The following is a 14,364-nucleotide window of genomic DNA, read 5'->3' on the forward strand; positions in this document are numbered from 1 at the left end:
TCTTCTGCACACTCACGGTTGTGCAGCCCTCACCACCATCTATTTCCAGAACACTTCACCCCAAAAGAACACCCCTGTCACTAGCAGTCACTCCTCAAACCCCCTCCACCCAGCCCCTTGCAACGATCATCTGCTCTCTGCCTCTGCATGAGCCTATTCTGGGCATTTCAGATCACTGAAATCAACAATATGTGGCCGTTTGTGTCTGGTTCCTTTCACTTAACGTGCTGTTATCAAGGCTTGTCCATGTTGAAGTGGTATCAGCATGTCTCTTTTATTTTGAAAATATTAAACTTTATTAGAAGGTGGTAAATACTATCAAAAAGAGTAGAGAGGATTATAAGGGGTGGGGTTTCAAAGGGTAAAGGCCGGGTTGAGCAGTCAGGGTGGACTTCCCAGAGCAGGTTGCTTTTTTCATATTCCCCTTTATTTATTTTTTCTTTTTTATTCACTCTTATCTCTGAATAATGTTCCACTAAATGGAGATACTACATTTTGTTCATCCATTCAGCAGCTATATATGGACGAGGTCCAGAAGAATGAGTGTAAGAGGTGGCTTGCAGGGATGGCATTTAAGCAAAGGGCAAGATGTGCTTTCAAGAAAAAAAAGCGAACAATCAGAGGCACAACGGTATTCAGCACATTTCTGAGAAAGTGCATGGTTGCTTCAGTAGGACTGCCGTGCAGGGCTGTGGGGGAGAGTGACAGGAGACACAGTGAGGGAGTCACCTAAGGATATTCCCCACTGCAAGAAGCTCAGCCAATTCTCCTACCTCCTCCTGTATTTTAGAGCCATTTTTGCTAGCTTTTCTCTTATTTCAAGTAACAGTACTTAAGTTACACATCTGATCATCTGCATCAGACCACATTACCTCCAAGCCACAGAAAATCATTCACAGACCGGAGCAGCTCCAAGACATAACGGTGATGGGCCAGGGAGTCCTGCCGCATCCCAGCCTGCAGGCACAAACCACACATGTTCCCTGGTGATGTCCGGAAAGTAAAATGCATGGAAATATCTCACTGCTGGTGCACGACATCTGCCTCCAATTTGCCCCAAAATCATGCTGGCAAAGCACTACTCAACCCTCGCACTACCAAAAAAAAAAAAAAAAAAAGAGAGAGAGAGCGAAAAGAAAAGAAAAAGAAAAGAATAAAGCTAAGGATGCAAATTTAGGCTCTTCCATTGAAAACCAGCAACCATCACTGCCAGTATCTGAGCTGGAATGATCCTGAATTCAAAAACCACTGAGCAGTTACTTTTCAAACATGACAGACATATATGTTTTTCACGTAGATGATATTAGAGTAGGATTTTTCTTTTCGAAATTTCCAGTTGCAACATTAGCACAAGAAAGTTTATGTTTGAGTTTTAAAAAAAATCAATTATCTTCCACTTTCATAATTTGAACCTATTATTGTTTTATAAAGGGAGCTATGCGGCAGATTATAAAACAAATATTTGGCTTCTGCAAACAAGATTTATATGACTTCAGTATTTCAGAGCAAGCTTTAATGATGCTTTCAAAAGTGGGGTCTGGGGCGCTCACTAACAGCTCTTTAAATACTGACAAAGATGTGCTATTAACTAATGCAAAGGCTCTACCTACACATCAACTCAGAAAACAGAAGAAACTACACGAAAGCCTTAGTTTATCATTTTAAAATATTTCTATTATTTTGAATATTAAATTTCTTAAAGGAGATTTTTTTTTGAGAAAGACAACAGTTGTATTAAATTTCCTCTCACCAAGAAAGCAATCTTAATCAAGAATTAATACCCCTATGGAAATCCAAAAGACGGGACGTTTCTATCTAAGTGAACATGCAGATCTCAAAACAAGCCTAAATCCTATCAGATCTCACTCGAACGAGCTCAGCAAAGTCCTGGGCTACTCGGGAACTCAGCCCTTCTGTTCCATATGTTGGCTGAGCTGAGATCATCACACAAGGCAGGGAAGGAGAGAAGAGGAAAGTCCACCTGGCGGCCTCCATCTGTTTTCTTCCAGCCACAAGGTGTCGCTAGAGCAACCCCGCTAACAAGCCGTCCCCATAAGGAAATCCGGCATCCACACTGCCCCTGCCATCCCCAAGCAGCCTCGACACCCCTCTCCCACTGGTGGCCTCTGAGCCTGAATGAATGGTCTTCTAATGACCCTCCCAGTTGATGGCACCCTCTCCCACTTCCCCGCTACACACACACACACACACACACAGAGCCAAGGCAGCCTTCCTAAAGCACAAATTTGATTACATCAGCCCCACATCAAACCATTCAGAGGCTCCCTGGAAGAGTTCTAGCCCCACTCCCGAACCTGCTTGCCCAGCCTCACTTCAGTACCCAGGTCCCCAGTGACCTCAGGGGCCCCGTGACATGCTGCTAATTCCCACTTGCCTCCAGGCTCATTTTGACTGTTTGTCAAGGAAGCCTTCCTTTCCTCCAACCTCCGCACTTTGGGTTAGGTGCCCTGCTGTGTCCCTAGAACATTCTAAACTAAGTCAACTTCTGATACTGCTAAGCTTTCAAGAAGCAAGTACATTTTGCTTACTACTGTGGGTCCACCTCCTCTCCCCTAGACACTCAGTACTGCATGTGTTATGAATAAATGAATGAAGGGGTGGGGCTCAAAGGGACAGGCAGAGCTGTTCTCCTGAGAGTCACTTCCTGCTGACACCCTTCACTGCCTCCTCTGTGTCAGTTCTAGTAAAAACCAAGCTCCTCCAAAGCCCTCCACGCCTAGGCCCTCTCCAGTGTCCTTCCCAGCAGGGGCACCCACCACCCTGGACCACATAGGGCACTCTCCCCGTGTCCACACCCCACAAGCCTCCAGGCCTCTACCCGGGCTGCTCCTGCCACCTGAGTCACCCTCTTGATTCCTTCTCCTGGCTGACTCTTACTCTGTCCTCAGAACTGAATGTACAGCCAATTTCTTCCAGGAAGTCCTCCCTGATGATGTCCTTTAGCTCTTGGCTGGGCTCCCTCTACAGCAGCACTGCTTGGCGACCAACTGGTATTTGTCCACCTGCTCCTTTAAGACCATGACCTCTTGGAGGCCACATGGGAAAAAGGAGTGAGGTGACAAGAGGGGTGGGAAGAGCAAAAAACAAAATCACAGCCCAAGTCCCAAATTCAAGGGATCTGTCTCAGAAAAAAAGAATAAAATGTTTCATACGTGTGTCATTTGGCTATGATTTTTGTGGCTCATGGAAATCAAGAGCTTGGTGTTCAAGTCTAAAATCCAAGTTTCATTCAAAGAAATGTATATATTCATATCCAAAGGAAACCAGAGCTGCTTAGCAACAGTTTGCAGTTAAAATCCAAGGGAAATTTGATAAAGGCAATCTCCCTCTCTCTTTTCATTTTTATTTATTTTTTTGTTATCATATAGTTTTAGAAGTATTTGTATAACTAAGTGATGGCTACAGCCTATGATTCTGCACTGGAGTGTTTGGGGCTAAGGAAGCCCAGATTACATGCACTGTGTAAATGCAAACACACCAACACTGACAGGCGACCTAGTGGCTGAGCTGAAGTTCCAAAGCAGACAACCTTACATTGGAAGACAGCTCTCGGTAGAAAGTAAGAAATGCAATGTTCTGTACTCAATTTCATTCGCTTTATGGGCCATTAACAGATAGTATATCTTGTCTAATGGAACCCAAAAATATATTGTCATCTTCGATTTTTTCCATCTGACTGTTTTATGCTAACTTTGGATATGAAACCCTCACTCCATACGGAAAGCTCAGGCTTACACTGCAGTAGGTTACATCCCGCGGAAGAAAGAGGATCAAGGGAGAACTGGAGTGTTTCCCTTCAGAAGCTGCTAAGTCTGGTTTTGCACCTGTACGTCATTTGCAACCACATCATCATCAAAGGAGTAAGACCTTACATCTGTAGGGCGTAAAGCACTGCGGTGCTTCCGAACCATCAAAGAACACTGAGCTTTGTGAAACAGTCCTGAGGCACTTAAATCGTACTTTTTCTGAAAGGCTACGAAACTGACCCACTTCACCATTCCAGGCATAACAGGGAGGTACCGGAATTAGTAGAGAAAACTTGCCCTTGAAGTCTGACAAGGCCCTGCTTGAATCCTGCTACAGCATTTACTAGCCGCTAAACGGACCAATTCCTTAACCCCTCTGAGAAAGCTTCCCAATCTGCAAAAGGGGGCTGCCACCGCCCGCCTGGGAGGCATGGATGTGAATGCAACATCCAAGAAGGGCGGCCGAATGGTACCTGACACGGCGCCTGGCTAGTTTCACTCCGCTGACCTTCTCCCCCTTTAAACTTGCACTGTTCCCCCTGGTAAGGGTGAAGCCCCCGGAACAGACTGCCCGATTCTTCTGTGTATCCCCGGATACATGCCTTACCCTTAGGAGGCCAGAAAAAGAACTATCTCCTCCCCAGTCACTATCAATGTTCTTAAAAGTCTGGGTTTTTTTAACTCTATGTTGCAGGGAGACGATTCCAGAATTGTTCAACCACCTTTTTCCAGGTTTGCTCCTCTCACCGTGCCCATCCCTTCTCATCTCAAATCTTCTGTCTGATTGCCTTTTGTTCGTGGGAAAGAGAGTCCGCTAGGGTGCGGACTCCCTAGGCCTCCCTCCCTTCCCCACAGGAGAGTGTGACTACCATCTCCCCACTCCCCACCCCAACTCCAGCTTCTGAGGAGGATCCCCTCCAGGACCCTGCAGCCTCTGGATCTTCCCAAGATGCGCACACGTGGCCACAACCCTCCCTTCAGATTTCTTCCTGGGTGGCTCTGCTCACCCCCCAGAACCTTAAGGATAAATGCCATTGCTCTGAAAATCATAAACGCCACTGATTGACACACCAAAGCTGCATGGTCTGGGCTTTCCTCCAAACCAGGCACAACCCTGCCCCCCCCTCAGCCACAGTTTGCACCTCTTGAGATGAGCTCATCCACTTGCACGGCTGTGAACACCACCTAAGAATGATGACTCCCAACGTGTATCTCTAGTCCGGCTCCTTCACCTGAGCCCCAGGCTCACAGACCCGAGTGCCTCTTTGAAGTCCTAACTTGAATGACAAATGGCATCTTAAAAATGCTTTATGTCAAAAAAAAAAAAAAAGCCTTATGTCCACCATTTACTCTAGACTTCGATTCCTAGCCGGTACCTCCCAGGCTTCCCATTTTAGTAACAGCCCCAGCACCCAACTAGGTGTTTGAGGTCACATTCAATTTCCCTTGTTCCCTCTACCCGGCCCTGCCCTGGAATCAGTCTTGTCATTTCTGTCGCTAAGCCAGTCTCAAGACTGGTTCTGCAGGGACCACGGATGGAAACCCACAAGCTCACAGCAAGGTGCAATGAGTCACAGTCCTCTGAAGGGAGCTCCCTGGAGGGGGAGGCATCTCCTGCCGCTGGTCACCTCAGAAGGCACTGGATTCTCAAAAAGGAGGACCAGGAGAAGGGACTCAACTTTCTCCTGTAGTCTGAGCTTTGAAGGCCCCGAGGTCTGGGGGAGCTCCTAATAAGCTGACACTCCTGTCAGTTAGCAGATGAGGATGGGAGAACCCAAGCAAGGCTGTTCTCGCTCCGACCCCTGGTCTCTCGGGAGCCAAGGGAAAGGCCTGTTTCCAGGGCACAGCCCGGCCATCACAGATCCCAGCCTGCATTGCCAACCCGGACAGCCTAGAATCCTACTTGTGGCTCTTACTTCTGTTCTGTTCCCCCCCAGAATGTGATGCATTCTTTTAGAAAGTCTGGCCTGTCTCAAGCGAGACCAAGTCAGTGAAGGATGAAGTGTCCACATTTGGACCAGAGCATGAAAGGAGAAAAAAGGTCTCATGGCCAGTATGACGGTGGTGACCAAACACTTCCCCTGGGTGAGTTGAACCAGGGTGGGGGTGAAAATGCAAGGTCCCTTCACGGCTGACGGGGGTGTTGGAGACTCACTACCGCAAAATAACGACACGGCCGTCAGTGGTGGAATCAGTTGCAACAGACACAGATTCAGCTACTTACTGACAAAAAGGGGTAAAATTAAAGGCCGGGGCAGGGAGGCCTGCACGGCTGCTGAGGCAAACCAGAGACCTGGCTCTGAATGCCCACTGGCTGAAGCAGACAGGAAGCTACAGTCCCCTTTAGCGGTCCCTGTGTCCACCAGATCCAGGTGAGCCAGCTACTTAGGAGAAGGCCATGTAGTCCTGATACTCAGAGAAACCAGCCTCATAAAGGGAACAGAAGAGTGTCATGGATTTTAGACCCGCTCCTGCCCCTCTAAGAATGCAAAGTAAAGTAAATGGCACTGGGAATGTGAATGCAAAAATAAAACCAAAAAACAAAAAACAAAAAACAGGTGACTGCTTCCTCCAACAGCATCCCCTGCAGCTGCTCAGCCCCGAGCCCACCACTTCCTCACCAGTGACTGCCGGCCAGGCAGCGCCGTGACGCCCATCACACAGCGACAGCCAGGAACCACGTGCCGAGCACGTTTGTGTAAAACACAGAATCAAGCAAGGTGCTGCAGATTTTGACTTTCCAAGTTTAAATACTCTATGAAAAAAATCCCTCAGCAGCCCCCTAAATCAATTCGCATCTCACTAATTCAAAACAAATAAACAAAATTAGTAAGAGCGCATTTGTCACCAAATATAAGGAGGAACAAACAGGTTCCTCAAAGCAAGGAATTTAACAGATATCAAACTCCATTGGGCGATGGGCTAACAGAGCAAAAATTCCAAAAAACTAGAAAATAAAAAGATGACTAGGATAATATATGGATCAAGGCAACTATTAAGTTTTAGCTTTTTAAAGCCATGGAGACAGCACAGAGGGCGATCTGGCTATTTCCAATGCAGGGTGTGCACAGCCCACATTTTCAGACCCAACAACATGCTCACAGGGTGGTATAAGAGAAAAAGGAAAAGAGAAAAAGGAAAAGAGGAACAGCGAAAATTAGAAACACACGAGAACAAAAATAACTGACAGCATTTACAAGAATTTACGTGAGTGTGATGAGGACAGGGACGTGGGGATGGTGAGACCCACCTTCAACTCCTGATCCAGGGAACGCAGGGGCCTGAGGGGAGCGGGGCTGCGGGGGACTCCAACGTGGTCAGCGCCCCAAACCAAAACTTCACCTAGATGCGTGTAGACAGCTTTTGAGATACAAAATATGGTCACATTACAAGCTGGACAATTTTACTCACTGCCACCAAGAGAAACAGGGGAGATTTAGGCACTGCTCCTGCACCAAAGCATTGTTTTAAAAATTAATGACTGTGGAATAGTAAAAGCAACAATGGAGTAAAAGTGACTGGAAGAGAAAGTGCTTGACCCGAGCTCACTAGCCGAGTTATCTCACTGACATTCAGATGCTGGCTGAGCCCTTATGGTACCAAAACAGACAGACCCACAAGGAGGGAGGTTTAATGCGCTGCTGTATTTTGATGCCTGGAGCCATGCCTGGTACACGAGGTTCTGGGTAAACAATGGTGACAGTGTCCACCACTATGGGCTAAGCACACATCCAGCTACTCCGCCAAACCCCAAGGTCAGACTTCAAAAGGGAAAAACAACCTGGCATTCTCTGGTGGGTCTGCAGACTCAGAGCCAAACAGTTGCTGAGCAAAAATGTCACCAGTTCCTCCTATGACAAAAGAGGAGGCACTGGCCTGGGGGCTGGGGCAGGGATCCGGGCTTCCACTGCTCACTCACCAGTCTGTCCAGGGGGAGAAGGTGGTCCCTGCTTATGTTGCACCGATGCACCTACATTAACTAACGCCTGGGGGCTCAGCAGGAGCTGACAGGTGAGGTGAACACAGCCAGCCTGGGAGTGGCCGGTGCTGGCAGCTGTGCCCTCAACTTTGCCCAGGCCACTAAACTTGCCAGCTCATCTACAAGGAGCAGAAGGGGAGTGCGGGTGCATAGATCACAGGGCCCCACGAGGACAAGTACAGATCATGGCCACGACATGACTCTCCCCTTCCTTAAGCCACAGAGGCATGTCCGGGGAGGAAGTGAAAATTAATCCAGAGCCCGCCAGGCACCACACGCCGGTGGGACACAGATCCCCTGTGCCTGTCATTCACAGGACTGGTGTGGACTTTCTTTTTATCAATTCTCTGGCATTTTCTCCAACTTACCAACAAACAGAAAGTAAAATCTGACGTTAGAATTAGAGAATCACAGAGCACCTCCTCCACAGCGGGCCCGGCAGCACGTGCCATATCCTCCGACCGTCACCTGTGGGACCGCCATGAGCGCTCTCCAGACTCAAGGCCCGAGGCCGTAGGCCGGGGGGACACAGCTACCCTCAATCTCCCGAGTAAAGGGGGACCACCCATCGGCAAAGACATCTCACCCTCTTCTGCCCGAGGAACAACTTGAAAGATACACAGGGAAACATCGTAGAGGGTGAGGGGGTAGGCAGCCCAGAAGAGCTCGTCTGCACTTCCAAGGCAGAGTGGGGCCTTTGATCTAATCACAGGGAAAAAGTGAAGACGAATTTTTCCCTGCTCTGTCCCATTCTCCGTGACACCAATTTCCCTGCGTAAGGAGCTCATTCGGAAGCCTCTGGCAGTGTTTCTGATGTCCTAACTTGGCATGGAGGCCGTCAGGCAGGGTAGAGGGCCTGAGCTGTGCTGGTGCTGGTGCTGGTCCTGGGAGGCAGGAGACACCGGCTCCACCCCCAGCTCAACCAAATCCTCATTCTGCGTCTCAGAATTCAGAGTCTCATCTATAAGCAAAGGGATGAAACTGTCCAAGGACAGACTGTCCAACAGGAATGAAATGAGAGTCATGTAAATAACGTTTCCCAGTTGCCACGTTTAAAAAGTAAAAAAAAGAGAAAAAACTAGAAACTGATTTTAAGAACAGATCTTACTTATTCTACTGTATGTAAAATACTATCATTTTGACATGTAATCAATATAGAAAGTAACAAGATAGTTTATATTCTTTTTACTAGACAAGTTTCAGCGTCTGATGTGCATTTGACCTACAGCACATCTCAGCTCAGACCAGCCTCCTCCCCAGCGCTCCTAGCATCAGTGGCTGTGGCTACTCTATTGCACTGCAACTCCAGGGGTCCCACCAAGTGTTCTGGCTGAAAAGGGGGAGTAAGTGTCCACAATAACCCTAAAAGGATCTCTCTGAAACAAAGGCGGATTCACTTTTAAACATCTGAAAACCGGCGGGCTGCACCTCCTTCCCGCCTTGGCTACAAGACAGCCCTCATCTTTGCTGATGCCATTCAGGACGTAGGGAAGTAACCTTTCACACAGCCAGGGTGACCCGGCCTTCAGGTTGACTTGCCTGCTGTCTGTGTCCAGTCCCACGAAGTCCTCCTTCTCAAACAGGATGTAGAGGAGGGGGGTCTTCTCCCCAGGCTTTTCGGGGGCCCCATTCAGCCACTTGGACTTGGGCAAAATGAAGAGTGAGTCAGTGAAGTCCTCGATCATCTTCTCCACCACCCTGCAGTCCTCGTACTTTGAAGGTCACGTCGGCGCACAGCTACTTGGCCACCTCCCCATACAGCACAAAGACAAAGAGCTGAGAGTCATAGAGCGTGGTGCCATACAGCTCCTCTGTGCGTGGAGATTCTAGAAGACCTTGGCCAAGAGGCAGTCAGGAATGGTGACAAGGCCCACTACATTGCAGTGGGTCTGGAAGCCACTCCATCCATTCTTGGGCCCATAGTGATACCTATAGTAGATAGAGAGTGCCCACTGGGAGCCGCACGGGCTGATCTGGCTCACCAAGGAGATTCCATTATAAATGAAAAAGAAATTCTCCTCTAAGATGATCCCCACTGGTTGGACCACAACGGGGAGAGTCTGGTGGTCCTCAGCACACTGCACGTAGTCAGGGGCGCTCATGTTGCAGGCCCTGCCGAGAGGGGAGAGTAAACCGATGTACATACTGTGCTGTGGGCTGCGGGCCTCACTGGGTTGAGGCGACTTGGTTTGCACCAGCCAGAGGCAAGGGAAGCCCAAGCAAATCAGGGGTAAGTTTGCCCTCAGGGTCTGCACATGGATACTGTAGCTAAGATCACATTACCCAGCTTTTGGTCTAGGCTTCCATCCCCTGCAGAAAAGGGTCATTTCTTGTTTTCTGTTTCCAAGCACCTAGCCAGGCCCTGATGCAAAGTCAGTGCTCAAAACTGCTGAATAAAGGAATGAATAAAGGAACTGCTTCCACACCTCTCAGCAGGATATAATGCAAAGAACCATGGTGGGATCAAAAGATCTGGATTTCAACTCCAATTTATTTGAACTCCGAAGGTGCAGAATAATGAGTATGAAAACTTGCTTTGGGGAGGAGGGTACAGTTCAGTGGTAGAGCACGTGCTTAGCATGTACGAGGACCTTGGCTCAATCCTCAGTACCTCATTTTAAAAAATGAAACGAATAAAGAAACCTTATTACCCCCCTCAAAAACTATTTTTTCAATTAAAAATTCAAAATAAAAACACCTTGCAATTGACACAACATTGTAAACTTGACTATAAAACAATTAAAAAAAATCCTTGCCTTACAAGAATACATCTGGATTATGGAAGTTTGCAATTGTAAAATGCCTAGAGTACCACCTGCATAAGAAGGAACTATACAAATGTGCTATCCCTCATTTAAGGGCTATTTTTCCTTTGGGGAGATCATAACCTCTCAGAGGTATTTTTCTCATATTAAAAAAAAAAAAGAAAACATTACCTGATTCTCCATACTGCTGAAGAATCAGATAACCCTACAAAAGCATCTGAATCATACAGTTTATTCAATAAATGTTTGTTGAATGAATGAATAAACAAGCAAAGTGAATGCTGCTTCCTGACACAGGCCATCATAATGGTACTGCCTGAAAATGCCAAGCCCATGTTCCACCCGACTCTACACTAACCACGTGGGTGACATGGGCAGGCCTGTGTGCTTCTCTAAACACCAGTTTACTCATAAATAGAATGAGGGCAATAACACAATCATAAAAGCATTAGTGAGTCACGAATGAATAGTACCCCAACCTTGCAAGATGGAACCATTAAAGAAAATTGGGCAAAGAGTCCATAGGCACTCTTCATATTATCTCTTACAACTACATGAGAATCTACATTACATCTAAAAATAAAAAGTCTAATTTTTTAAGGAGGCTATTGAGGTTAAATGAGCTCACTGTCTCAAATAAGGAACAGACAGTACAAATAAGACAATGCGCAGCCCATGAGATACACTCAGTAAATATACCCACTGAACCCACTGGTCCCTCCAACTTCAGAGCATGAGGAAGTTTCCTCGTGGCCAGAGGCCACTGCACCTAAAGCTAACAAAGCTATTGGTCCCCACTTTCAATATCCCCTGCCATCACCCTAGGTCTAATTTGTATTTGTAATTTTTTTCTTTTTATGAAATAGAAATCCCCAATTGCATAGCCTTCAGGTCACCAAAATCTGACCACACAGATCATGATGGCAACCCTCCTTGGTGAAACAATAAAACGAAAAGCCATTTCCACAAGACCTCTGTGTAAATCTACTAGGGAACTTCATCCTGGACTGAGAGGAAGAGTACTGGGGAGGAGGGGCAATCTGAGGCACACAGACCCATGGGCCACCTGTCCCACGATGGACTTTAGACTCAACACTCACCCTCCAGGAACTTCAAAATACACACAGACAAAGAGCTATTGACTATATATATATTTTTAAAGAAATCCCTGACTCTCTAGCAGGTCTTGTATCTACCGAGACACAAATGGCTTATGTGTATAATGTTTCACAAAAGCCTTAAAATATTATCACGCCAACTTGACACATTAAGAAACTAGGGAGAGATGTTTATCACATTGTGCAAGATTAGAGAGAGGCCTCGTCAAACACTGTATTTAAACCCAAGCCTTTGCTCCAGTGCTCACACTGCAAAGTGTGACATACTGCCCCCTTCCTGCCCTCTCCCTGCAATAAATCTCTGAAGAGTCTTTTCTGTGCCACGTGGAATCACAATCACATCAATTTACCACAAAGAGCTATGTCACTCCTTGGAGGACGTGTCAAAATCTAAAGGGTTGGGATGGGAGGAGAGATTTGCATTTTCTGTTTCTCAAAGGAAACATGGCTTTAAAAGAAACTGAAAAGCACTTATCTAGTCTAAGCCCTCATTGTGCAGAGAAGGAAAAGGAGGCTCAGAAGAGATTAGGAAAGGGACTTATTAACAAATATTGCCTCAGCACAGCACCAAGCCAGCCCTGGGCCCTTCTGGGGGAGGATCTGGGAGGCCCAAGAGAATGAGTGTTCGAGAAAGGAAAGAGAAGAAGCATACAAGGCCCTGTCTCTATACCACCATAGCATGAAGTTCCACCAAATTTTCCAGTATGGGTGCAGCCAACATTACGGTGGACTAAACAGGTTATAGAAAGCTGGAAGTCTCAACCATAGTGGAAATTCCAACATTTGCTGTTTTTTTCCAAGTTCAAGCATCAGTTCAGTGGGCGCTCTGTACCAGGGACTATACGAGGCCTGGAGTTCTCCCAAATACAGATCTCTATTATCACGTGTGCAAACCACACACAGGCCCACCAGAAGAAAAACGCCGACACATAAGATGGAATAAATGAAACGGAAAGCAGCCAACCAACATATATTACTAGCAACAACGGTGCTGCTAGAAATAGACTCATGGACATAGAAAGCAAACTGTTGTTAGCAGGCAGGAAAGGGAGGATTAACAGATACACATTAATAAATATAAACTAAATGACAAGGATCTACTATATAGCACAGGGTACTATATTCAATTTCTTGTAATGAGTTGTACTAAAAACAATCTGAAAGACATATATATATATGCATATGCTTATAACTGAATCTCTGCTGTACATCTGAAGCAAACATGGTAAATTGACTACACTTCAATAAAAAATAATTTTATATAATAAGTAAAAATAAAAGCAACGCCATAAAAAAAAGTAAAAGAACACGGCAATCCCCTTAGCTGTAGGTGGTGGAGAACTCTGCAAGCACCAAGTCCACTCGAACACTCCAGCACTGGCTGTCACTCATTCCAAATATCAGAGAATCACTTGGCTTTTACGAGGTTACTTTTCTCTTCTGTGAAAGGCTTCAGTTGCATCTAACGATGTATTGAATCTCATCATTCACAAACCCAAGAATTAATGAGAATTTCCCATAGGCCTGGCTCTGGACAGATGAAAAGATAGGGTCCCAGATATATTCATGGGTAGAAGAAGTTTATTCCATAAAGACATTAATTCTTCCTGCTTTGATAGACAGATTCATTGCAATTCTGATTAGAATTCCTCCCAGATATTTCATGGAATGTAACAAGTTAATTTATGGTCAGGAACAGCCAAGAAACTTCTTTAGAACCACCACTGGGTAGGGGTGGATAGGTCATGCATTTCCACTGGTCTTTCTGATGTGATGAAAACGTTCTGGAATAATAACGGTTGCACAAATGTGAATATGCTAAAAGCTGCTGAATTGTAACATTTTAGTGGGTGGACTTCATGGTGTGTGAACAATATCACAATAAAGCTGTTATATGAAAAAATGCTTCTTGCCAATTATCTTTCCCTCTATACTACTAGTCTGTCCCACAATTTAAGAAAAAAAACCAAAAAAAAAAAACAAAACAAACCAGATTTTGCCAGGAGCTCTTTAGGACTGCAATGTCCCTGGGAGTCCAACGCCTCAGGTGATGCTGTTCCTGTTAACACACACTAGCTGGGCTGGACTAGTTAGGGACTGTAAGTATCTTTTTAAGATCGATGGTCTCACGTTTCACCCTGGGAGAATGAAGGATGGAGGATGTCACAGCCTCATGCCTTCAGCTCATTTTTAACTGAACCAAGCCCTGCTTTCACCACTTTAATCCCTCTTACTATAAAAACACGTAACATCAACAAGCACCGCCATCATAACACCTGAAAGTGTTCAAGGTACTTACCGGGGGCAGAAATACTAAGGGAGGAGACAGAAGCTCCCTCAGCACTGGCGCTCCCTTTTCCCGACTCCACCAGGAGAAGCTGGGCGTTACAGCCAGAGGCTCTCAGCCTGGAGAGCAGCGCCCACGCCGCTGATCTGGACCTCAGGAATCGGGAAAGGGAGAGGAGGGCAGCCCCGGGTTCGCGGGTCAGGGAAAGCGGGGGTGGGGAACGTGGGCTGCAGCCCTTTTCGGAGGCCAGCCCCAGCCCCAGCCGCCCGCCCCCGTTCGGGTCCGCAGACACCGCCCGCCGGGGACACAGCCCGCCCAGGGGCGGGGACGGGCTGGCGGCCTAGGAAAGGAAGCCCGGGAGGAGAGGACTCGCGGGCGGGAGAGGGGACGCGGTCGCCATCCACGGACTGAGGGGTGCCCGGCTGGGCCAAGAGGCGGCAGGGGCACA

General features: G+C 46.9%; 1 protein-coding gene across 1 annotated transcript in view; it reads right to left on the minus strand.

The window, feature by feature from the left end:
* Nucleotides 1-13,955, minus strand: part of LOC140688506 (trafficking protein particle complex subunit 9-like) — a 120,705-nt gene extending 106,750 nt beyond the window's left edge. The window contains exon 1 of the mRNA XM_072948078.1: nt 13,929-13,955. The gene's annotated coding sequence lies outside the window, so the exon portion shown is untranslated. The remainder of the gene's footprint in view (nt 1-13,928) is intronic.
* Nucleotides 13,956-14,364: the final 409 nt, after the last annotated feature.

Source organism: Vicugna pacos, chromosome 2, assembly GCF_048564905.1.
Source record: "Vicugna pacos chromosome 2, VicPac4, whole genome shotgun sequence".
NCBI classification, from domain to species: domain Eukaryota; kingdom Metazoa; phylum Chordata; class Mammalia; order Artiodactyla; family Camelidae; genus Vicugna; species Vicugna pacos.